Source organism: Thermobia domestica, chromosome 16 (assembly GCF_964235325.1).
Source record: "Thermobia domestica chromosome 16, izTheDome1.hap1.1, whole genome shotgun sequence".
NCBI classification, from domain to species: domain Eukaryota; kingdom Metazoa; phylum Arthropoda; class Insecta; order Zygentoma; family Lepismatidae; genus Thermobia; species Thermobia domestica.
In genome coordinates, this window is record NC_137469.1 from 151,297,730 (window position 1) to 151,324,389 (window position 26,660).

A 26,660-nucleotide genomic window follows, 5' to 3' on the forward strand; every position below is an offset into this window, starting at 1 on the left:
TGGGGTTGGTTGGCAAGTGCGCCAAACAACCTCGTGTGAAATTTTATTTCATTTTACTTTTATTGTTACATTGTTTGTATTATTGTTATGTAGTTTACAGTTCTATCAATCTTTACTTCAATGTCATAGAATAGCATGCACGTATTGGATTACTGTCAAAATTTTAAAAAATGAAATCTTTAAGTTTTACGTCCCACGGTTATGCCAGTTAGACTAAAGGAGACGGTGATAATGAGAGATGAGTGAAATGGTGGAATGAAGAAAGTGGGAGGAAACGGGAGAACCCCGAGAAAACCCACGAGCACGGTGTTTGTCCACCACAAAGTTCACTTGGCGGAGGCTGGGATCGAACCCGGGACCCCGAGCACCAGAGGTGAACGCTCTACCACTGAGCCACCGCGCCCCCCATGTCAAAATTTAGAAATCGAGATAAGACTGTATACCAAACTCTGAATTTTCTGAATAGGCCTAATTCTCAGGATCAAGAATATTTTGTATTGCTCTTTTGTTACAAAATAGAGGCCTAGCGATTGCTTTTTCTTTCTGTGTGGAAAGTAGGAAATAAACTGCATTTCTCGATAATTCAGCTAAAACATATCTTAGTTTCTCTTAGCTACTTTGTGAACAGCGGGAAATAAACTACCTTTTTTGATAGTTCAGTTATTTTAATTACATTTTGAAATAATATGAAGAATTAACCTACACCAAATCATATTAAAACTGATGTGGTTTGATAATCTTGTAGCTTTCGATGTCATGACAACCAAGCTAGAATGAAAGAAAGAAGTTTTCATATTTCATAATGCTGATTCTTTTAAATGTTGTGAATAAAAGTAATTTCAAACTTCAAATAGCCTACTTCATTGCAATATATAAAATATAATTTAGAAAAATAACGTTTATTTCTAATTAATCCCATTTTTGTTGTGTCTTGCTATATTGAAAAAATATGTCACTAGCCCCACAGTATCAGCCAACCAGCCCCTTACTACGGGTCGGTTGGCATACTCCGTTTTAAAAGAAAGAAAAATTTATTTCTCGAAACCTGTAAGCAACAAAACAAAAACAAAAATTGAATTTATTAGAGGAAACATTGGTCTTTCCGCACACATCCATTACATTGCAATATAGTGCACCATATACTCATAAAAAAAAATTAAAGATGGAAAAGTTCGCCAACCAGCCTCGGTCTCCCCTATATATTTTGCAATATACTTGCACAAAATCGATATTTTTTAAAACTTTTTCTTATATGCCTTCTACCAAATTAATAAAATCCGCGTTCACGCTGTGGTCGATCGGACAATTTGGTTTTCTACCAAGTTAAAATTTAGTAAGGGATAAATAATACCGCCTTGCGTTATAATGCAGAAAATCGTTTAAAACAGAAAGCTATCTGGTCATTGTTAAACGTGCGCACAAACATGTGCAATCACAACTGTTCTTTTTTCTTTTCATTTTTCCTTTTTAACAGAAACAAACAAATTAGCTGAAAAATAGTTATTTTTACGTCAGTCAAAACCAACAGCTAGCCAGGCGTGCTGTGGAACAAGTGCAGTGATGAACCTGTGGGGAAAATCCTATATTGTGGGATTTTTTGACAATGATTTCTCGAAATAAGATAAAGAGAGTTTTCATAAAAATTGCCGGGATTTATGGGATTTTTCATATATCCATTCCATTGACGTCGCCAAAACTGTCTATGGACGAGGAGTAGACAAATGAGTCTTCAATGAACTTGAAATTAATGCTAATTGTCAAATTTTGTTATTATAATTTAGTGTTAAAGTAATTTATGCCATGCAAAAAACAAGTGCCAAGGAACATTAATTGTACTCTGGCATTTTTTAGAAAAAGGAGAGAGAAATGAAAGACAGAATTAACGTAAGAACTAAAACAAGAAACGTCCAACTTGCAAAATGTTCCAGACAAAATGACTGAAGAGTGAAATTTATCTAGTTTCAGTAGATCAGTAGATCATAATACAAATGTGTGATGGAAATATTAAACCTCAACAAAATGTACTTATTTCCATCAGCATTTATAATTAAGGAAAATACTTGTCCATAAATTGTTTGATAAACTTAGACAGTTTGATCGGAATGTTTGAATAATTTACTCATACATAGAACAAAATTACTAATATACACTAATTTCATACTTTAAGTTTTCTAAGTTTAGAAAACTTTGTTATTAGTATAGCGTAGGAAATTTAAGAGCAAAATGAGAAATTCTGCTTCTCGAGGTGGGATTTTATAACGTTCCAGGTTGGCATCACTGAGCAAGTTTAGAGAATGCCTCCTGTGAAGCAATCTGTTTCATTGAAGTTGAGAGCATACGTTGCAGAATTTGGGAGCGATGTGTTCTCTACAGATGATAAGATATTGTTCCGTAAATTTTGTGAGTCCAGTGTGGGATATTCGAAGAGATCTTCTGTATTGCAACATTTAGATGCGACGAAGCATAAAAGAAATGTGTGTAGGAAGAAAACGAAATCACAAACGCTACTTCAACATGTGACATCGTCCCAGAGCAGTCGAATGTCATCTTTCTCCAAGGACCTGTGTAAAGCATTTATCGCATCTGATATCCCTCTGTGGAAGTTGGAAACCCTAATCTTCGTGAGGTTTTGGAGAAGTACTGCGGCAAGGAAATCTCTCACGAATCTACACTTAGGAAGGCCTATGTGGAAAATGTCTATAGTGAAACTATGTGTAACATCCGGCACAAAGTGAAAAATAAAAATTTCTGGTTATTAGTGGACGAAACGACAGACTGTTGCGGACGTTATATAGCCAATGTTGTGCTTGGTATTTTGGAATCGGAACAGGCTGTAAAATTTTCCTTGTGCATGTTCAGCAATTAGGGAAGGTTAACCATTCTGCAATCGCTGGCTGTATTGAAAACTCAATGCAGGTGGTTTTTCCAGAAGCTGTTCCTCGCGACAGGCTTCTCATACTTGTAATGGATACAGTTAGATATATGGTGAAAGCAAGAGAAGCCTTGAAAGTTCTATATCCCAAAATGATCCACATTACCTATCTGGCACACGGAGTCCACAGACTATGTGAAGAAGTTAGAGCAAGATACTACAACGTAGATCGCTTTGTGTGAAATATGAATAATATTTTCTTGAAGTGTCCATCATGACGCCAGCCTCTGAAGGAGGCTGCCCCAGATATTGCTTTGTCACCACGACCGGTGCTGACACGGTGTGGAACATGGCTTAAAGCAATTCAATATTACTAGGCCAATCTGCCTATTTTTCCCGAAATAGTTGCTGGATTTCAACTTGAAGATGCAGCATTATTAGTGTTGTTCAGGAATTGCTTAAGGATATTAAATTAAAAGATGATATTGTGTACATTTCTGCAAATTTTGGGTTTCTGGTGTCATCCATTGAGCGATTGGAGACAAATGGTCTCACAAGTAAACCTTACGTTTGGGTGAATCGAGTTGCTGACTGAGACACATGTGAGAATGTAGTACTAAATGTGGTCAGTATTTCAGTGAAGTTGTAGGTGCGAAGCTCCAGGGGTTTAGGAGATACAGCTACCAGAACATCACATGGAAGTACAGAATAGTCTTCATACAGTTCGAGGTAAAAGCTCTGTAAGACCTCTTGTAACGACAAAAGGTGAATAACAAATATATGGGTACATATTAGGACTAGGGGGAAGTCATATAGTAAGGGTATACCTGACGGCGGCCATCTTGAAATCCGCCATTTTGAATTAAGGTTAAGTTTTTAAAACAGGAATAGGGTCATGTGATACATGATTTAAGGCGCAAATTTAATCAGAAGAACAATGGTGACGTTAATTTTGATTTACGCGCAATTGGTAAAAAGTTACAGGGAAATTAAATATTGTTGCAGCATATGTATTAGTCCTTTACCCCACCTTGTAAATTTTGTGTTAATGATAATAATTAAATAAAAAGCAGATGGATAAATATTATGTCTATGGTAAGAGTTGCCTCGATGGCAGCCATGTTCAAATCCGCCATTTTGAATCAGATAAAAGTTTTAAACAAAACGCATAACATTGACACCTTATTAATAGCAAATTTTACCATAAATTCAATGGTATAACCATTTTTGCTTTATCATTAACCAGCATTTGTTATCGCATAAACAAGTTGCTAATTTAAGGAAAAATGACCAAAGTGGAATTGAGTCATAATTGAACATGGGTCTTTCTTCCAGAAAAGTCCTCAATTAGTACAATCAATATGTAGTTCAGAAAAAAGTGCATGACTTGCACAAATGGTCTGCTTACAGTGAGCACACATGACAAAGGCAATCGAGTTACACTTGACACATTTGTCGTTAACAATTCAGTCAAAGCAGTAGTCGTAAGGAGCGATCCATTTAATTTTGTGCTGGTTCATGATAAAGCAAAAATGGTTATACCGTTGGAGTTATGGTAAAATTTGCTATTAATAAGGTGTCAATGTTATGCGTTTTGTTTAAAACTTTTATCTGATTTAAAATGGCGGATTTGAACATGGCTGCCATCAAGGCAACTCTTACCATAGACATAATATTTATCCATCTGCTTTTTATTTAATTATTATCATTAACATAAAATTTACAAGTTGGGGTAAAGGACTAATACATATGCTGCAACAATATTTAATTTCCCTGTAACTTTTTACCAATTGCGCGTAAATCAAAATTAACGTCACCATTGTTCTTCTGATTAAATTTGCGCCTTAAATCATGTATCATATGACCCTATTCCTATTTTAAACATTTAACCTTAATTCAAAATGGCGGATTTCAAGATGGCCGCCGTCAGGTATACCCTTACTATATGACTTCCCCCTAGTCCTAATATGTACCCATATATTTGTTATTCACCTTTTGTCGTTACAAGAGGTCTTACAGAGCTTTTACCTCGAACTGTATGAAGACTATTCTGTACTTCCATGTGATGTTCTGGTAGCTGTATCTCCTAAACCCCTGGAGCTTCGCACCTACAACTTCACTGAAATACTGACCACATTTAGTACTACATTCTCATATGTGTCTCAGTCAGCAACTCGATTCACCCAAACGTAAGGTTTACTTGTCAGTGTGTAAGACTGTCTTGAAACCGTAGAAGATGTTAGAACAAAGTTGTCAACAGCAAAGGGACCAACATCAATTTGGTGAAAGACGATTTCACTGCCATCCTGAACAGTAATCCTGGATATGGTATTTTCACCAACATCGTCGCTGTTCTGAGTGATGACGGAAAATTAACTCTCAATAATGTTGAAGAAGATTTAACACCTGCAGATGTTTGAGATGTGCTTCTTTGACTTCATTCTATGTGGAACTACAAGTCGGTCCTTGTAGATAATAGGCGAAGTTTCACAGAAGAAAACCTGAAATAGGTCTTCGTGTCACAATATAATGCTTAAAATTATTTTTGCCTATTGATTTGTCCGATCTTTATTTTTCATTTTCAAATGTATAGCATAGTATGACATTGAAATATATATATATATATATATATATATATATATATATATATATATATATATATATATATATATATATATATATATTTCTCTGTGTCTGTTCAACTAAAAGAAACTGAAATCACAAGTTCTAGAGATTCGTTACAAGCTGTTCAAATTAACAATAAAAATCTTCTATAATTATTTTATTGAAAAATGTTCCTTTTGTAGCCGTAAGCTAAGTAAAATAAAACATTAAAAATACGATAGAACTTTTCTTAAAAGATCTGTTTAGAAACACAACTGGAAAATGTTCCATTTGTAGCTGTCAACCAAATTCAAATATAGCATTTTTAAAAATACTAAAAAAAGAAACCACAAAATGTTCCCTAAAAATGAGTTCGTAAATTAAGTACTCAAATTCTAATTTTTTTTTTTTTTGTTATGGGGAGATGACATTTTTGATTTTTTAAAATTTTTTTTCAAGTTTTTATGACCTATTTACGTATATATTTTACAGTTTTATAGGGCATAAATTCCCGACCCCTAATCATGAAATTGCGGATACACATGAGGTTACATTTAGGTCCCCGTGCCCAGCCAGTATCAAATAATCCTCTGTCAATCACATTTGGATTTATATATACAGTGATCTATGCAATATTTTTAACGAAGGTACGAAAAGATGTAATGTAACATGTCGTGATTGGGAAGTGAAATGACCCTTCTAGTTGCCGCCAACTTGAACTTAAATCTAATAATCTAATAAATAAACTAAGATAAATTTTATTTTTGTTTTTTATGTATGTCTCATTATTAGTTAATTACTATCGGACTTCTGAAGAAAAATATAGTTTAATTTCTTGACCGTGTCTACGGCAACAACTCCTAGTCACGACCTCTCTTCAGTTTTATTAAAGGTAGGAAAGACTGAGAACGAGATAGATGAAGTCAAGGGGAAGGTAGAAGAGAGAGGAGAAGAAAGAAGAATAGAAGAAACAAAGAGGAAACTACAAATGAAGAAGTACTGGATAATTATGAAAATATAGTAAGAAAACTTAAATAAATATTAAAAGGTGATTCATATCCGAATTTTATTATTCGAGAATCAATTTTGAATGGTTCCTGATGAGACACATGTTCCCTCATACTACTCCGTAACTACACAAGTTGGAGTTACCCTGACCCAGCCCAGATGATGAGAAGTATTAATTTACTCACTTATCTGTTATTTCTGAGTTTTAAATAACTTTCATCCAGTAACTGATTGTACATAGTGGAGGTCGAACACACACTTGTACAATCAGCCAGGGAAAGAAAAAAAATCAAAATGATACACATGTTTTCCACAAATCGGAGTTCTTAAAATTCTTGAAAAGATTATCGTTATCCCGGCTTATTCTGTTGTTTCGGCTTGCCTTTCAGAGCCAATTCGGATTAATTTAGCGGTCATGAATCAATATACACATGCTATAGTCATACACATACATAAGAAATGTCATTATTCTAAACCAACATTAGAGATTACCACTTAAAAACTAAAGTTATTACTCATTCATAAACACACACAAGCATATTGGACAATGTATTGATACAGATAAATCTGCTTTGAAGAAAAACCATCACCTAGCTACAGTTTGTTAACATTTATTACACCTATCAAGAATAAACACAAAAAAGATTTTAATTACATGCAAATCAGTGTACATATAGTTATATCATTATGTATATAATGTTAAATTATTTTAATATAAATTTAATATTGGAAAGGAAAGTAGAAAAAAATATTTTAAAAATAAAATACGAATTGAACATTGGTAACATCGAATCATATCTTGAATATGAAGAAGATTTTCAAAAAAAAAAAAATCTGTCAAACGAGTCTTTTCTCGTCGTTTCAGATAACATTGTACTTTACGTGTCCTTAGGGCACCTATTTGGCGTCTAATGCACGTAATTATTCTTTATTCGAATATGCACATAAAATAATATTTATTTACTACTAACACATTTTCAGTTTATAGGATTACTTATTTATATATTTTTATCCATTAGTGAATTACGAAAGATAAAAAAATTCTCTCATTGGCTTCAATTTAATTAACTCACTTATTTCATTACTTCATTTGTTTTTTAGTTAACTAAACATCTCTTAAATTATCATCATATTATATGTTACACTCGCACACCCGTAGTCATATTCGTACAAGTTATAGGAACTATTTTTTTAATTCGTCGAGGTTTTGATACCATAGTCGAAGGATATTTGGTATGACATTGCAAAGGTTGTTAGTCACTTTCACACCAAGACCACGATCACTAAGATGGCTCAGTATTCAGGTTTCAATGGTTTGTATATATCAAGGGTAATGAAGATACCAATCTATAGGAAAATTCCAGGTTCATGAGATTAAGGATAGACTTGATCATAATTTTAGGTTACGATAACCTGATTTATTTACATGCAACATGCAATTAGTAGAGTAATATTGAATGTTAAAATACACATACAAGTTAATTACATTACAAAACTAAGGATGAGGTTTAAACATAGGACGGTATATTTCGAATTTATGCTTTACAATTGTCAAATTTTATGAAATTATGACAACCAAGGGAATAAGACCATTTATTCACATTTATCTAAGTATGTCAACATTATACGATTTTCCTTCAATATCACGTTAACATTCTCATATATTTATAATTCAATATACATATATTTAATCATTATTTCAACATTTCAAATTAAATTACCCCGCTCAATACAGTTTTTGGTTGCAACACTACAATGCTCTTCAAGATAGACAACTAGTAAGGTACTTTATTGATTTCATTACACATACGGACTGTGGCTACCACATAGTTTCAAATATTGACGAGAAATAAGCAATTTTAACCTTACTAATCATCTTAACTATGTTGATAAACAAATGGCTCTCGATGCGTGAATGTTCACTAGCGATTAGAGGGCGCCATAAGGTGACAATAAACTTTGTACTGGAAAAACGTGCTTTGTACTCTATTAGAAGTTAACCACAAGTTGTATATTATGAAATAACGATATAGAATGACCATAGATTTGCTTCTGTATTTATTATGTTAGGTCAGAAGAGATTAGTAGTTACGAATCAATAATACACTGTCCTTAAACAGGTTAATAACACTTTCACACATACATCAATACACATCCATGCTACAGGAATTTAAATTCTACATATTTAGACTAAACAAATCACTAACATCACCGTCTCTGATACTAAAAAGAGGTAGGGGAATTGGTCCGGGCCACGTAGCCCTTGCGCTCAAACTAACCGATGTTTTCAGTTATGAAATTATTGTTTACGAGTATAGTCCCAGAGGGACATAACAAAACTATTAAGGGAAGATCCCTTTCCTGAAGGGAAGGGGACCTTTACGAAACTATTTACCCATGATGTGTTTGAAGTTTCAATTTAAGAGTAGAATAGGAGTTCCTATAGAAGTTTATTCTGATTTTTAATATTGAACTTAACTGAGGCTAAACCATATACCGCCATGTCTAAAAAAATAGCATATACTATATACACAAACTGTATTGAACAGACTAACGAAACCTAACTGAAATCTTGGAGGGTGAAAGGAATATTCTAAATGTTTTTAAGGCACCAAATCTTAGTTTGAAAGTCACTCAAAACCAGAAAATCACCTGTCCATGGCTATCTGTATTCCCAAACATGACGTCTGCTGAATCGAATTCCATATTTTACTGTTTCTGTCTGTTTTCAGATACAAGTTCAATGTTACAGGACTTCCATCAGCTTCCGAATTATTTATTTCTTAACTGAAACTAATGTTACCTCCTTATTTTACAGAAATCTGGTCCTTTATTACATTTCACTGCATTGCTGCAACCTATGTAGTTTACCCGATGACTGCTTCCAGACAAAAGACGAGGTAAATCGCGCTCGAATACTGGTAGAATTTAGTTCCCAATCAAATCTAGGGGATTTTCGCAGCGGATAATATAAAGCGAATGAAAAATGGTAAAAACTGGATCAAACCGAATTTTAACAGGATATGGACATCTCAGAGGGACGAAGGGGGTCTAAAATATTCTGCCAAATATTGGATTCGTGGACAAACTCGGAAAATTCTACCCAACTACTGACGTATGGTTTACATTAAAATAAAAATGTATAATTCCAATAATCATCCAATTAAGGTGCCCATATACAGAAATTTACGATGAAATAATGTATAAATAAAGAAATTATTCCCCGAAATATAATTTTTCCTAATTATTCTGAAGCTCCTGAGTTAATTTTGATTTGGACAAGGAACAAAGGGATTCAATACGTAAACCGAAAATTATATTGCAAAATCTAATAATATACAGTATGGTCAAAAAGTACTCGGACCCCAAACAAAATTTATGCTACCTCAACTGTAATTGAATATTACAAAGACAGATATGCAGATGCAGTCACGAATACACACACACCTTGGCGTTAGCGTACACATATTGTAATACGTTATATAAAACAATTCCACAGCCACACACAAAAAATAAAAGTTCTGTGCATGTGGCCCCGGGTATGGATTCGATGTATTTTATTACACAGAATCCAAATTTCGAAACTCCAGGACAATTCACGGTAACAATTCCCTTTATCGACAAAAAACTTGAAGGATTTTAGATACGGGGGATACACGTAACAGTCATGCCAAAAAAGAAAAGTTCTGAGTTGAGTTAACTTGATTTTGAGTTTAACATACCTTTCAGCAGCGAGGCTATATGAGTGGGGACCCACTGATTAACGTGGAATAAGAACCACAGGAGCTCCCGCTGGAAATCGAACCCGGGTGACCCACGCCAAAGGCGTGTGCTCTAACCGCTTAGCCATGGAGGAGCTCAACAAAAGTTCTGTGCAGCGGACCCCAGAGTATGGATTCGATGTACTTTGTTACACAAAATCCAAATTTCGAAATCCTAGGACGCTTGACAGTGTCAATTTTTTATGGGCAAAAAACGTGTGTCATTCCTATTTAAAATCACTCAATTTTTTCGATCATAAAAAATTGACACGGTCAGTCTTCCTGGGGTTTCAAATTTGGATTTTGTGTAACAAAAAATATCGAATCCATACCCTGGGATCTGATGCACAGAGCTTTCATTTCTTTTGTGTCTGTGGCTGTGTTACTTACACACACTGCATAACTTTGATACAGTAAATCTACACAATACTGTTGTGTTCAACATACAGTGATTTAACTGGAAAAAATATTTAGCAGAACGGCTATAATATATTCGACAGACGAGCTAATTTGTTACTGAAGTACAGAATATCTAAGACAAATATTCGTATTGTCTGGAACGATGCTCCTGTTCTTTCTAATTCCACTAAACCATTGCGGCACTCGAAGATATGTTAACGGTGTTGAGTACATAATCCCATGACAATGGATCTTTATTCTTCAATCTCTTGATTTGTTTGGGAATTAATTTTCTGTTTCCTTTGAAATAAACTCAAATTGTATAAATTTCTTCTTCATTCCTAGTTAAATGCCCTTTCCTTCTTCAAAATAAAGTTGCATTTTGTGTAAATTTAATGTTACTTAAATTAAATAGAATTATTAAAGCTTAAAATGATATTCACAGAAAGCTTAATTTTCAGGAAGTAAGGGATGTTTAAATATATTCTAAGAAAAATCAGTAAAATCAATCTGTTAAAATTTTTCCTATTAAAGAAAAAATAAATATAACTTCTCATACAAATCAAATAACTAATAAAAAATAAAACCATACTAAACACCGTTAAATATTGTAGTTCGTTAGTAAGCAAATCTATCGTTTTAATGTGTATTTCGAAGAACTCAATCTCTGTCGAAAATCCAGAGGCAGGCAATTGCCCCCTTCCGTTCTATCCTGAGGACGGCCATGTTTATATTTCTAATTTCATTCAAGTTCAGAGAAAAGACGACGTTTATTACGGTGCAGGAAATAAATGGACGTATGAGAAGAAGAATTAGGAGGAAGTCTAGGCTTTGCGCACTGTCCCCAGTTAGCTTTGTGTTGTTGTTGTTGCATTAGTGTTTAGCGTCCCTTGCAGCTGCAAAGCTATAAGAGACGTAGATATACATCTTAACATTTGATTTGAATCGCATGACCTTCCACCGAGAATCGAACCCGGGTTTCCCGGCCCCAAAAGGCGTACGCTAACTATATTGCCAAGAGGGAGCTCTGCCTAGCTAACACAAACGCTGTGTGATATTTGCTCTATAGGCAACATAACTCAACAGAAGGCAGTACAGTTGTACACGTAAAGGAAAGAAAGTTTTGAATCTCAGTTCAATGTACTTTCACGAAGCTTCAAATTAGAATTCGCCTATATTGTGCTCGCGACATAATTGGAAGAATAATGGATTTTTTCATCATAACATTCTTGTAATTGTCTTTTTCGTTAATCTACTATAAGTCACAATCTATCCAATTTGTGCTAAGACAGCTTCCTCAAGAAGTGACGGACGAAGAAGCACGTTCACATGGTTTTTGGCTACTCATTTCTAAAACAGATAATTTTAGAAAGAACATAAACTCCAAAACTTGCAATTCTCCAAAAATGATGGACACTTTTCAGAAATTTATATTAAAAACACTTGAGAATTTTACGTTTTATCTCAATACTGAAATACTTTTAGGATTAATGGCCATCATTCATTCCAAATCATGCCTTTTTTTAATACAAAAACTGAACTTTAGGATATTTCTGGTTTCTTGACATCGGAAAATGCTCCTTTTCTCCATATTTTCCGTTTCGTCTTTTTCTTTTTAAATGACTGTCGTTATTTTGATCTTCATGATGTTCATACGGTTCTGTCGTTAATTTCACGACTGTATCCAAAAGAATCAAGGGAACAGAACTCCTATCTCAAAATATAATTTAGAAGAATCGTAAATGCCATAAAGTTGACATAGCACTGAAGATCACATCCAAATTAATATCGCAATAATACTATAATTACTATAATAGCGGTGGTAACGGTGTATAAGTGTTTTATTTTTTCCCCTCACCTTTTATTACGAAAGATGTTTATACACTCCGTACACAGTGGTGCCCAAGCCCCCTCATGTCCATGACGCACCCTCCCTCAATTGTCTATCCGTAGGTGTTCTTCTATGAAAAATAAAATCTTTTCGATTAATTTTTACACCCTCTCAAACGTATTTATATAGATTTTTAACCCCCCCAAATATTTCAATGACGCAGTTTGCGTCATAACCCCCTTTGTGGGCACCCCTGCTGTAGAAAAGATTACAAATAAGTAATTTTATATTTCTTTCTAGAAGTTCTTTCCTCTAAGTTAAGTACAATTTGAACTCTTGCCCGTTCCAGCACGGAGACTTGCGGTTTGCAGCTGGGTCTAAAGTAGGGATGGCCAATTCCGGAATTTTTACTTTCCGGAATCCGGAAAGTAAAATCGGAAAATTCCGGATTTCGGAAAAATTCCGGAATTCGGAAAAATTCCGGATTTCGGAAAAAATCCGGATTTCGGAAAAATTCCGGAATTCGGAAAAAATCCGTATTTCGGAAAAATTCCGGAATTCGGAAAAATTCCGGAATTCGGAAAAATTCCGGAATTCGGAAAAATTCCGGAATTCGGAGAAATTTCGGAATTCAGAAAAAATCCGGAATTCGGAAAAATTCCGGAATTCGGAAAAAATCCGGATTTCGGAAAAATTCCGGAATTCGGAAAAAATCCGTATTTCGGAAAAATTCCGGAATTCGGAAAAATTCCGGATTTCGGAAAAAATCCGGAATTCGGAAAAATTCCGGATTTCGGAAAAAATCCGGAATTCGGAAAAATTCCGGATTTCGGAAAAAATCCGGATTTCGGAAAAATTCCGGAATTCGGAAAAATTATTTTTTCTTTTTGTAATCCTAAGAATTTTGTTCAAATGCAAACGAACAAATTTCCTTTTTGTAATCCTAAGAATGTATGATGCAAGTTAAGCTGAAACTTATATCTTAAAGTATACACTACTCAATCTTCCCATGGTTAATGAGATGTAGTCCAAAAGTACGATGTACTCCTAATATTTAATTTTTGTTTTACTGTGATATTGTCCAGAGGTAAGACATATATTACACTGAGATAAACAACTTGACATAATGAAGATGTTATCATACGTAGTTTTCCAGAAAATCGTGAGAAACGATTTTTTATGAAGTTAAAATATGCGTCGCTTGTTGCCAGTGTAATGCAATTGATAACTTTTATGCTGGAATAGTCTTCTTCTTCTTCTTCTTCTTCTTCTTCTTCTTATTATTATTATTATTATTATTATTATTATTATTATTATTATTATTATTATTATTATTATTAATCGTTTATGTACTGTAAAAGAAAAATATGAACCGTTAAGTAGTATATTTTATCTTGTTTTTTGATATCTTCTAACAGTAATAACAAATTGCTTGTAAATACGCAATGATTATCAAGGACAGGGGTGGACTGGCCATAATCAAGTACCGGCCCGATGACCGCTGCGCCTTCCTCACATCAGTGCCTTTGCGCCCTCTTCGGGAGGGGCTAAGACCCGTCTTAGCCTCGGGAAGGCGCACAATTTCCTCTCTGAACACAATTAAAAAAAAGAAACAAAGCTACATAATTATTTTATAAATTCGCTAGCCTTTGGTCAGCTAGGGCTCCACCCTAGATCCTGGTATTTGCTCGGCCTGCGGCCTCGCTCTTTCTGTTTTCGGCGTGGGAATGCTATTAATATTAGATTTACCCCTAAATATATAGGTCACGATATTATATGACTCTAATATCGGTCATTTTGGACGATTTTTACATATCACCCTTATCAACCCCACGCTCCGCCCCAAATTCCAGTATTTGTTTGGCCTGCGGCCTCACTCTTTCTGTTTTTGGCTTTGGGAATGTTATTATAATGATCTTAGAGACCCTGAAATTTATAATTTGACTCTAATATCGGTCATTTTGAATGATTTTTATATATCATCCCTCCCACCTCCACTGCTCCGCCCCCAGATCCCGTCTTTACTCGGCCTACGGCCTTGTCCTTTCTGTTTTAGGCTTTGGTGGTACCATTAATGATATCAACGATTTCGAAATATATTGATTTGACTCTAATCTCGGTCATTTTGGATCATTTTTACCTGTCTCTCCCCCCCCCCACTCACGCCGTTAGGGGCGCTAGTGGCGTTATATACCAAGGCTGTATGTCACACTATAACCTATATGTTTCCAAAATGTCGTTAAAATTATTTTTCTCGTTCTTACCTTATACCATCAAAACCATTCCTACTGTTATAACCCCCATTTAAATAGCATTGGGTTCAAGTTTCCACCCCCTCCCCTCTGCAAAGGGGAGAGTTTGGGGTTGCTAACCCCGACAGTGTTGATTGCCTGGTACCAAAGAAAATTTATGCCAAGTTTGCTCAAAATCGGTTGAACCGTCTAGGAGGAGATGTGAAACATACTCATACATACATACAAACATACAATGGCATTTATAATATAGTAGACAGATTATTTCACGTATATATGCACATTGAAAAATTATACATATACAAAATTATATCATGCCCAAATACATAATGTATATAGAATATAATACTTGCAAAATCTGTACTGTGACTTTGGACAAGTGAGAATGCTGCAAAAACTGTATACTGTGTGTGATTAACATGCACATCAAATGGTTTGAAGGGCGGTCACGAATGAGCGGACTATATAAAGGTGTGACAGCAAAGCTGAAAGAGATCAATCCGAAACACATTCACATATGGTGCTATTCACATGTGTTGAACTTGGTGATAGCTGACACCATCCAGAGTTGGGGATTTGTATATCTTTCTTTGGGCTTCTCCAGGAAATTCAGATATTTTTGAAAGAATCTCAGAAACGACTTGAGGTGTACTTGAAACAAAACCCAAGCGTCCGTCTTGAGGCTATTGGGATAACTCGATGGAGAAGTAAAAGCAACGCTGCTGTAAAAATATTTGGACACTCATTACTGGGCACCCGACTCAAAGGATGCCAGACCAAGAAAATCAAAACCAATGATAGTCTCAAAGGAGCACAACTTTTGAATGAGAGACATTGCATCATGTCTGACTTTGGAATTGAATTCTTGCGAGTTGCCAATCACACTTAAAGCTGCTACGAGTTCCACATATACTCGCAAGAAAATCAAAATCATATCATAATTCTTGCGAGTATATGTGGAACTCGTAGCAGCTTTAAGTGTGATTGGCAACTCGCAAGAATTCAATTCCAAAGTCAGACATGATGCAATGTCTCTCATTCAAAAGTTGTGCTCCTTTGAGACTATCATTGTGGCTATGATGTTTTTATTGATTTTTCAGCATATCACACCTTCATCAGACTACTTGCAAACAAAAAACTTAGATTATGTTCAAGCATGGCGCCTGATATCCTCAACTCAAAATAAGTTGAAAGAAGCTAGGGACCAGTTTGGCAAAGTCTACAAAGCAGCAGAACACTTTGCAACAGAAATGTCAAATAGTATTGAAGGACTCATTTCAGATGCTCCTAGTCTAGAACAAGTTATTATAGAAAAAATAAAAAATGAAATCTTTGAGTTTTACGTCTCACGGTTATGCCTGTTACGCTAAAGGAGACGGTGATGATGAGTAATGAATGAAATAGTGGAATGAAGAAAGTGGGAGGAAACAGGGGAACCCCGAGAAAACCCACGCACACGGTGTTTGTCCACCACAAAGTTCACTTGGCGGGGCTGGGATCGAACCCGGGACCCCTAGCACCAGAGGTGAACGCTCTACCACTGAGCCACCGCGGCCCCCTATTATAGAAACAGAATTGCCTGAGGTAAGATGTAGAAAAATAAAGAAAATGGCAGGGGAATCAGCTTCTGATGAAGTAACTGAAGACAGTAAATACAGACTTGAAGTAACCGTTTTCAGCTGTGTTTTAGACCAAATTTCTAACAGCATGCAGGAACTATTTGCTGAAAATCAAAGCTTATACTTAGATTTAGAGTGTTTTGATCCTAGGAAGTTCAAGAGTTTAAGTCTGGCTTCGTTGTCACTGAAAAGAATCACTGAATTAATTCCTGATTGTAAAGAGGGAAAACTTAAAGAAGAGCTTCTTTCGTTTTCATCAATGTGGGAAGAATTTTCAAAATCCCTTTATGAGAACCAAGAAAAGAATCAAAAAGCTGTTGAGGTTCGTACGATTGAAGATTTGATTGAAGAGGACAAGTTTTCTGAAGATTTCATGGAGGATGAGGAGGAATATTTGGGGAAGACTGACGATATTGTGGATTTAAGGTCTATAAAATGTGATGGAGTGAAATGCAATTCTTGCTTTAAGTTCGCCTTCGATGTGATTCTGCTGTACAATATGTACTGAAGACTCTACACAGAATTATTCAAAGTTTATAAGTATCTCCTGACATTACCGGCAACACAAGTGTCCTGTGAGCGAGCATTTTCAAAGCTCAGATACATAAAAACAAGACTCCATTCAAGACTTACAGATGAACATCTGGAATCATTGTTCTTGATGAACTCAGAAAGAGACATTCTGACCAAAATAGAGAACAATCTTATTATTGACAAAATGTGTTAAAAAAGCAAGAGATGCGAAGGCTCCTTTAAGCATAAAGCAGTGGCTTTACTTTCATTTTCCAGTTTTGTTTTTGAATTGCTTTTTTCAATAGGTAGGTATATAATTCTAAATTTACTTTTGTTAATTTGTAGTAAATGTTTTATGTATACTTGTTATCAACGGTTTTAAAAATAGATGAAAAATAAGTTAATGTTATGATGAACATAGCTTTAAAAGGACAGAAATATGAAAAATAGCATAAATCCCAACTTAACTCAAATCTTTAGTTATAGTTAGGATGTTAACAAATGTAGCCGAAGAAATTAAACAACTGGTGTGATTTTTGTAGTCTCAGTTAAAGTGTGCAGATTTATATAGGCCTAATATATTTAGTACTCAAAGTCTCTTTGTTTGTTTATGAAAATATTGAATTTGTATAATTCTATCGTGATTAACTGCAATAGCTACTTAATATTTTGTTATTTTTCTGTACTAATTTTCCGGGGAAAGCCTCCCGGCACTTCCTTTTATTAGGAGAGGGTATTCCATACAAGCGAATGCCTCGGATGGACGGCGCCCTCCCAGAGTATGTGACCGCGCCCTTTTTACATAGCCAGTCCACCCCTGATCAAGGACAATGGCATATTAATGTAAGGACTACTCTGCAGACTAGCAATAAACAATAAACAATAACATAAACAATAGTCCCAAAAAAAAGTAACTAACTTGGGCACGTCAGAATATTCGCGAGAATATAGGGACGCATTGAGACTAGCAAAAAACGTGGTGTTATTATTACTCAAAGGGCCGTACGATGGAGGCTTTAACGTTAATGTTAATGACACCAATGAGCACTTACTTGCTCTAATGGTTAACCTCACTTTTGAGATGATTCTTAGAAGTGGGCGTGTTGGCATGCAGTTGGAGTACTAACGATTTGCGTCACTATCGAACACTAACGTAGCACTAGCGACGTTTAAAGTCGAAATTGGAGTCTGACATAAGTGGCTTGTCAACTTCACGGACATTATATTTTCCTTGAATGCGAGAATTTTGCGCCCTACCACAAAAATAGGAAAAAATGCACTCGCAATATATTTGCACTGGAATGTTTGCGCCCTACCCCAAAAAGAGGGGAAAATGCGCCGGCTATATATTTGCACTGGGATGTTAGCGCCCTACAATTCAACTTATTATTGTATTGTGTAAAGTAACTTCCACTCGCACTTGAACTAGGCTTGCCTCTCATCGTCTCAGTGAGTTACTCCATCCGTTATAATATTCCGAACAAATGAAAAAAAAATACAATTTTAGTTCACTAAAGGGCAATCCATACAAATACAATTTTTCATTATACTACAAAATTTACAATAAACGTATAAATGACTGATATATAATTATTTATTAATATAATCAAAGAGTATAATTTAATCTACAAAAGGCTGTTTGGCTCTACCCAGATATCTCTGTTCACAATCCTTGAGAGTTGTTTGGCTTTTCAGGACACAAAATATAGAAAAGAAAATGTAAAGTGAATGTAAAATCAGTTCAGTAATATTATCAAGAAAACTATGTACAGTGTGTTTACTTGCTGGAATTACACTTCAAACACACAATTGCGTTCAGTCGTTCTTTCAGGAAAAATGTTCCGGGGGGCACATTTAGTATTCCGGAGGGGGGTCACTGCTGGTACTATTCTATTTATTATTATATTATAGACGTATTATTTTGGTCTCCTCCGAGGGGGCACTCTGAGAGCTCTGGGGAGGCCAGTGTTCCCCCAAAATCATCTCTGGAAGAAGCCGTGATTGCGTTGATCCGTTGTGTTCTTTTGGCTTATATTGAAGTTTATTCTCCCCTTATATAGCCACAATGAAAATAAATCACAAATGGCATGGTTGTGGGGGGAGGATTGTTTATGCTGTAATGTCAGCCCCTCCGAGGAAATGCGTAAGCTCCAATAGGTTCTTTTATTTCGCAGGTCTCAAACTTCCCGGTGGAGGTACATCGCAGGCGCAATTTTCCCTGTTCTTGAGGTAGGGCGCAAATTTCCCAGACGCAAAATTCTCGACACCGTTCGAATGACCTCGGAAGACTATATCTTTTTCAATACTTTTTTATAATTTTTTACTCGAGATTTCTTCATAGCTTCTTATTAAAATACTTACTAATATATCCTCATTTTATTGTCCTAACCAATCAATATGGGTATGTTGTCAGTAAAATATTTAGATTGATCGAGCCTCTGGTGTGTAACCACAGTATCATGCCCCCATTAGAAATCTTGGCTAAACGAATCAATATATGTTGCCAATAAAATAGTTTAGAATGATTGAGCCCCTGGTAAATAACCATAGTATTTCGTGACAGACCCCCCCCCCTTCCTATTACCATATTCTAGCTACGTGCCTGACTCAGCTAAATCTCTACATTCTTTACCAAGCACACATTTTCTAAAGCGGAAAATGCTCTCTAAATACCTAAGCTCATTATTTTCAGCAGATGCACAAACTGGGTAACATGCTATCTACATGAATGTTATATATGTCGATTACTGGAAACCGCTTCTCGCTATCTATTACCATATTTACTATATAATGATTAACGTTAAAACCGGAAATGGTTGATTTGTACCGCTTCCGGTTTGAATATTACATTCATCAGGGAACTCGATTCTTAACTATTGACTCTGTACATCATGGCCAAAATTGATTGGTAATCCATCAGATAGTTCTTGAGACTGTTTGTTTCACTGACGGACAGAATGAATATATGGCTATAGAGTTTTGATAAACTAAATTCGTTAATGAGTGATGATGGAACAAATATAAGAAAGGGAACCAAGAGTACCACCGGGAAAATTTTCGAACACAAAATTAGCCATCGAAAACCCACATGTCCTGGGTTAGAATACCATAGATGAAAACTCTACCACTGAGTCATCAATCACCCGCTTATTAGTTTTGTTAACTATTATATTAATATAAATTAATGAATGCCTGCTTATGTTAATTATTGAACAATTACATTGTATACTTCGTAAAGTCAATTTGTATTTACTGTACTACCATGAGCAAAATAAATGACGCGTCTCTTTATTTTGAAGTTTTTTGAAAATATCTCCGTTTTCTTTATATGTTCGAAATCTCGGAAGGTTTCCCCAGCAGGACAGGTTAATAACAAACCCGTTTTTAATATTTGTGTTAGATATTAGCTTAAAATAAAGAAATTAGAAGCAAAAAACATTAAATCGACAGAAATCTCGAGAATTACCAACTCTGCTAAAGTGGGAAATTTTCAAGAACGCGAGGGAATTCTGCAGTTCAACACGAAGCAGCGACATCTATGTCAGTGAGAGAAGCGTGGATTAGATCTACAAACGAAAATTTTAACGAAATATTTCTAGTATGTCTTATTATATGCATTATCAGCGAACTCCAAATATATGAATCTATGCTAAGTATTAACGTATAGATACTGCAAATAGTGGAAATTACCTATGGAAAAAGACGAATTGTTAGCCCAATCGTAATGAAAAATCGTCTTTACTGTAGAACAGATTCAGCTTACGTAAGAAAGCAAATAGCTCAGTTAGATAAAGCAACGAGTTTGTATACCGAAGGTAGACTGTTCGAATCCCGTGAAGGACTGTTGTCCTTTTTATCACTAAGGTTATTTTATTTATTTTTTATTTGGGAAAGAATCAAATTGTAACATATGTGTAAAACTCATGACGATACCAAAAAAAAAAAAAAAAGAGAGAGAAAATATCGTCGCATTTGCATTAGTGTCTCTAATTTTTGTTTGCAAACAGATTCGTAATTATTTCCCCTGTGCTCACTGATGCATAACGAATGTTTTCCAGTAAATGTTAATTCTAATTTGGAGAATTTTATAGTTTCACAATTCCTCACTACATAGTCTTCTATCTACGTGTTTGGATATTTTGATAACAGATTTCCCTATTAAATGTTTAATTTTCTCTATAAATATTTGTCTTAAATTGAATTTTTTTTGAATTTACTACATAAGCAAAGTTGCCCGAAGGAGGAGAGCTCAAGTAACAGATATTCTACGCAGTGGCGTCGGAAGTATTTTTCAGCTGGGGGGGCAAACTGCTGTCTAGAAAATAGATACGGGAATGTAACATACGTAAGATAATACGAATATGTTTGTAATGTAACAATAATTTGATTTGATTGGTTAATAATAATAATAATAATAATAATAATAATAATAATAATAATAATAATAATAATAATAATAATAATAATAATATAATGAACCTGTAAACAGTTTCGTGAGAGTGAAATTTCCATCTATTAGAGGTATCTTAGTTTACATCTTTAGATTAATTAATCCCGTGTCAGTTTTGTTCTGGATTTTGGTCTGGTACAGAAATTTTCAACCAGTGAAATAAGAATTAAAAACATAAAATTGTAAAATTTGTACTGCTCACAATGACTTTTTGTAAGCACAAATTTTACCGTTTTATATACTGGTACACCTTGTCTCAAAAAGGTTGAGCGCATTCTTTACTGGTGTTTTGAGGCAATAATTTTCTAAGTCCAGCTTCGGGTATCTTCGGGAAAAAGTAAGCCAGGTTCGAACCTCCAAGCCAGCCTTTGCAATCGGGAAAAAGTTTGCAGATGTGTTTTTCTTCTTTTAAATATAATAAGACTTGTTACCAAGTGTTAAAAAAAAGCAACATTGATTGAAATACTTAATGATACAATATTTCGAAACCTTTTTTTTCAATCTCAGCACATGCTTGTTTGTCATTTAGCTCTCCATACGTAATGGAACATTTAAATACGTTAACGAATCTTTCCATATGCAAAAGAATGCTCAAAGTTAAGAAATAGAACATAATTATCGCCTGAGTACTAAAATAAAAGTCAAAGTAGAACAGAAACGGCGTTTGTAATGGATATGAATGTCATAATTATCTTGAGATCCGTTATACATCGCTAGAAGGTTGTGTTAGCTCATTGGTAAGCTGTCGGGTTTCAAATCATAAGGTTGAGGGTTCGAATCCCGTCTAGGCTAATCCTTTTTTTAAAATTATATTTTCCGCAATGCATGAAAAATTATATAAAATAATTACATTAGAATACATAAGTTGTGTATATATAACATAATCATTGCAGAACATAGTAATTATTATGTTTAAAATATAACATCTGAGATAATTTTCACAGTAGGTCGGTATTATATATGAGGATGTAAATACAAGTTAAGAAACTCGTTCAATAGCAATAAATAAATCATGTAGTGTATTTATTTGCAGCTATTTGTCATATAGAGGGTAATTCTCAACATTCATAATACAGAATGTCATTTATGTTTTTGAAAAGTTATTGGATGCATAAACAGAAGGTATAAACAGAGAATCCAAAGTCGGAACGCTCGCAAAAAAATTCATGAACCCCAAAGGTCACGTGAGCAGACTGGAATTGTCCTTATGAAGCATGCCACAGCAGAAAGTCTTTACATAGATTTTCAATTCAATTCCTGATATATGCTTTTGCAATGTGGAGGTGGTGATGCCTTGAGTCGCCCTCTCTCGCTCGCTCGCTCGCTCACTCTCTATTTATACAGAATATAAAAGTGGATTTATGTGTGTATTTCAACATAATTCTGATATATCTAGAGCAATTTTAACTATATTTCTTACAGTCTGGAAAAAGAGTACTGTCGGGATACATATCAAAAACGCTAGAAACGGGTCGATATTAGTATCGAATCTATAGTTTCGTGGTCGCTTAGGTGAATAGTTCTACTTTCAATTCAAGTCCAATTAAGCTTCCATTAGCACCCAGGGTGGTTACGTAGCGACATAAAGATATCGAAATCATTCGATATTAGAATCGAATCGTAAGTTTTCAGCGCCGCTAACAGTGCAGCATTTCCCATTAGTCCACATTAGTCCACATTTCACATTAGTCCCATTGCCTAGAGGGCAACATATTTGCAGAGTGCAAAGTTTAAAACTTGAATAATATTTTAATTTTTCCGTATGAAAAAGTTATAAATCAAGAGCAAATATACTATTTCACGAACAATCCTCTTTTACTATTTTAATATGTTTAATAATAGCATAAGAAATCTAATAGTAATTCAGAACATGTTTCACAGTTGTTATTTTTTGTTACATAGTTGTAGCTGTAGCATGTAGTGAGTGGAATTTAACTGTAATAAATTCACTAATTAACCATATTCGAATTAAGTTTTATTTTTAAGTTCGGGATGAAGGGGTGGAGAAATATGTAGTTATTGGGGGCACCGAGCTTTTCTACATTTTACTTTCAAGATCTCCATTTTTCTTTTGTCATTTGTTTCTAATAAAAAAAAGTTCAGTCACTTTTGGATTGTCATAGGATAGTAGGAGTTGGATTTTGGGATGCAGCCTGTGAGATTCTAGAGGAGCTAACTGCTTGAAAAAATATTTTTGAATCATCTGTAACATATGAAATAAGGATATGTATCATAAAAAATTGAAAGTAACTATGTCTGCGTAATCATCACGGTCAAATTGCAAAGTCAAATGAATTGACGTTTGGTATATAATCAGGCTCCATTCCCAACTGGGAAGTTACCATACGCGTGTCACTTTCATTATAATACATATCCTTAGGGGGAGTAGAAGTCCGAATTTTTGCGAAAAATTTAGTATCTTACAAGCCGTTCAACTGAGAGCTGAAATTCAACATATAACTCTTTATTAAAAATAAAGAAAATATGTCCTGGCATTTTTTAAAATTATCTTTTATGAGCGGGGGGACGGGGGTGCATTTTCTATATATTGGAAATTGGTAGTGGGTTGATTTGTAAAAATAATCGAAAACGATTGATATTAGTTGAGAAACAAATTGAGTAATTTATTCAAACTAAAGTTCTTTTTGAATTTTATACCCACTGCTTTCTATTTATAATTGCTGAAGCTGGTGCCATAAAGTTAGAGAAAAATGGCCATAAAATTTGTATTCTAAACTTAATTACATTGGCATTTTCAATTAGTACGGCATGCTTAATTATATAGAAAATTAGTTTCTCTCTCTCTCTCTCTCTCTCTTTTTTTTTTTTTTTTTTTTTACGTTGGTCTACTTTTCCTTGATTTGAAACTTTCAAATTTCACCCTATTTTCTACTGAAATGTGTCTGTAAGGCAACAAAGAAATATATATATATGATAAATTTAAATTCATTTTAATTTGGAAGATGAGAAACACTTTGCCATTATATATCGTAAAGGTCAGACCCACCAGTATTGTAACAGAGAGGTGCTTGAGCCATTGACGGTAGAAATTCAAACTCCGATAAGTGATAATTTCACAGTCTTGTTTTATTACAAGTGTAACCTCTTTAGTCAATGGAGAAGAGGACGTGGGCCATCGGTCAGAGTTGATGTCGATGGGTTTTGGTGGTTCGGAGTTGGTCGCAATGGTTCAGAGTGGTTCATAGTTGGTGGTGGGTCAGAGTGGATCACGATGGTTGATGGGTCAGAGTGGGCCAATGGGGCATTTGGGTGGTGGGTGATAGTGGGTCATGGTGGGTCGTGGATCAAATTTTCATTGACCCACACCATCTCTGGTTAAAATTGTACTAAAGATAAGAGGGACCGAAGATGTATGTCGGCTATTATGCTCAAATTTTGCTCATGGATAGTACTCCACCAGGAAGCAATAAATCTGAAACGGTTCACGGTATCACCTTCTAGAACTCGAGATGTAGGGGTTTGTCTGATTGGCTAAATTAAGACGTCAATGATTTATCCTTCAACAACCAAGCTTTTTATGATCGTTTCCGTGGGGAAGTCAGGAGAACACGTGCCTAGTAATCGTAATATTGATAGTTTGCGTCCACCCCGGGTATTTGTTTTGTGTTTTTTTGATTCAGCTAAATATAAACAAAACACACATATAGGCATTTTGACATATTTCGGGAGAGTAATTTTGTGGTTCGTTGGCGTTTCATCGCGTCTCTGCTGCTGGTGGTAAAGTTTTCAAAATGGAACTTGGGCCACCACGGATCGTCGCTGCGGGGCCACCAATTTCTGGCGAGAGGTCAATAGTTGACCATCTGTAGTCCACCGACGCTTACAGCTTAGAGTAATGAACGATGTCTTTGCCTTGTAGAGTTCATGACTACCGACGTCGGCAGTCAACTAGCTTTTAGTATTCCTTTACTAACCATCTATTGTTCATGTTTGTACACGGTGTTGTAATAATAATAATAATAATAATAATAATAATAATAATAATAATAATAATAATAATAATAATAATAATAATAATAATAATAATAATAATAATAATTATTATTATTATTATTATTATTATTATTATTATTATTATTATTATTATTATTATTTGTAGTAATAGTAGTATAATTGATGATAGAATAATTATTGTCTATGTATTGTCTAGGTAGGACTACACACAGGATTTGGCTCGTTTTGGTTCGACTTGACTCTAATCCGAGTCGAGTTGGAAGATATTTTTCGCGCCGAGTCCAAGAGTAGACCTCAAAGATGTCTGTTTCGAGTCGAGTCGAGTTTCAAAGGAAAGTCGTTCGTGCCCATCCCTACTAATGAGAGCTTAATCGGAGTTAAGCGAAATTGAAAGTCTCACTATTTATCTAAGCGACCCCGAAAACTATGAATCTAATATCGATAATTTTCTAGCAATCTTTTATATGTATCCCCCTCCCATTCACCATAGGTAACCCGACAGCAATCTTTTTGAAACTATAAGAAATGTGGTTAAAATTACTCTAGACCAGTGGTTCTCAATCTAATTCCTATCACGATCCCCTTTTATCACACGCTCTTGCCAGCGACCCTTTTATAATTTGTTTTACCTATTTCTATAATGGTAGAATCCATTTTTTTGTTTATAGTGAACAGTGCCATGGAAAATCAGTGCCCGGGGCGAGAGTATAGTACGATGTCACCGTATATATGAGTGACGTCGACAGACTAGCTACGAAGCGCCACCATGGTTGGCACGAAGCTCAATAACATTTTCAAAATAAACCCTACCTTTCCTTAATTTTGAGCACATTTTATTACGTTTTTCCTTCTATTTTACACATGTGCACATGTACTTTCCTAACATGAGTAACACACTTCCTCCGAAATGTGTGGCCCCTTTTTTCGGCGCCCGGCACTGACAGTGGATACAGTAACTGTAATATCTATATTCCCAATGTCGAAGGTGCTGGTTCAAGATGGATGTTAAACTCCTTCATTGAAGAGGCCATTAACGTATCCGATCTAAGCCCACAACTTCTTGACCAAATAATAGAATGATCATGCGACAAGTCTTTGCAACTGTAACGAGGACTTGGACTTTTTTGTAACGAAGACTTGGACAAGTTCTGCCTGATGAGGAGAGAAGAATATCCTGGTCTGGGGATTGCTGCTTTAAAAGTAATAATTCCATTTGCTATATCGCACTTGTGTGAAAGTGTGTTTTTTTATGGTAAACATTAAAACAAAGATAAGAAATCGCTTATCAGTTGAAAATGGTTTGATAATGTTCGTCATGAAGATTGAACCGGACATTGCTGCACTAGTGAAATTACACCATGCTTAGGTATCTCATT

The 26,660-nt window shown here is 35.0% G+C and overlaps 1 long non-coding RNA gene across 1 annotated transcript in view; it reads left to right on the forward strand.

Moving 5' to 3' along the window:
- LOC145672820 (uncharacterized) overlaps positions 1–26,660 on the forward strand; it is a 120,026-nt gene that overhangs the window by 43,112 nt on the left and 50,254 nt on the right. The window lies entirely within an intron of this gene.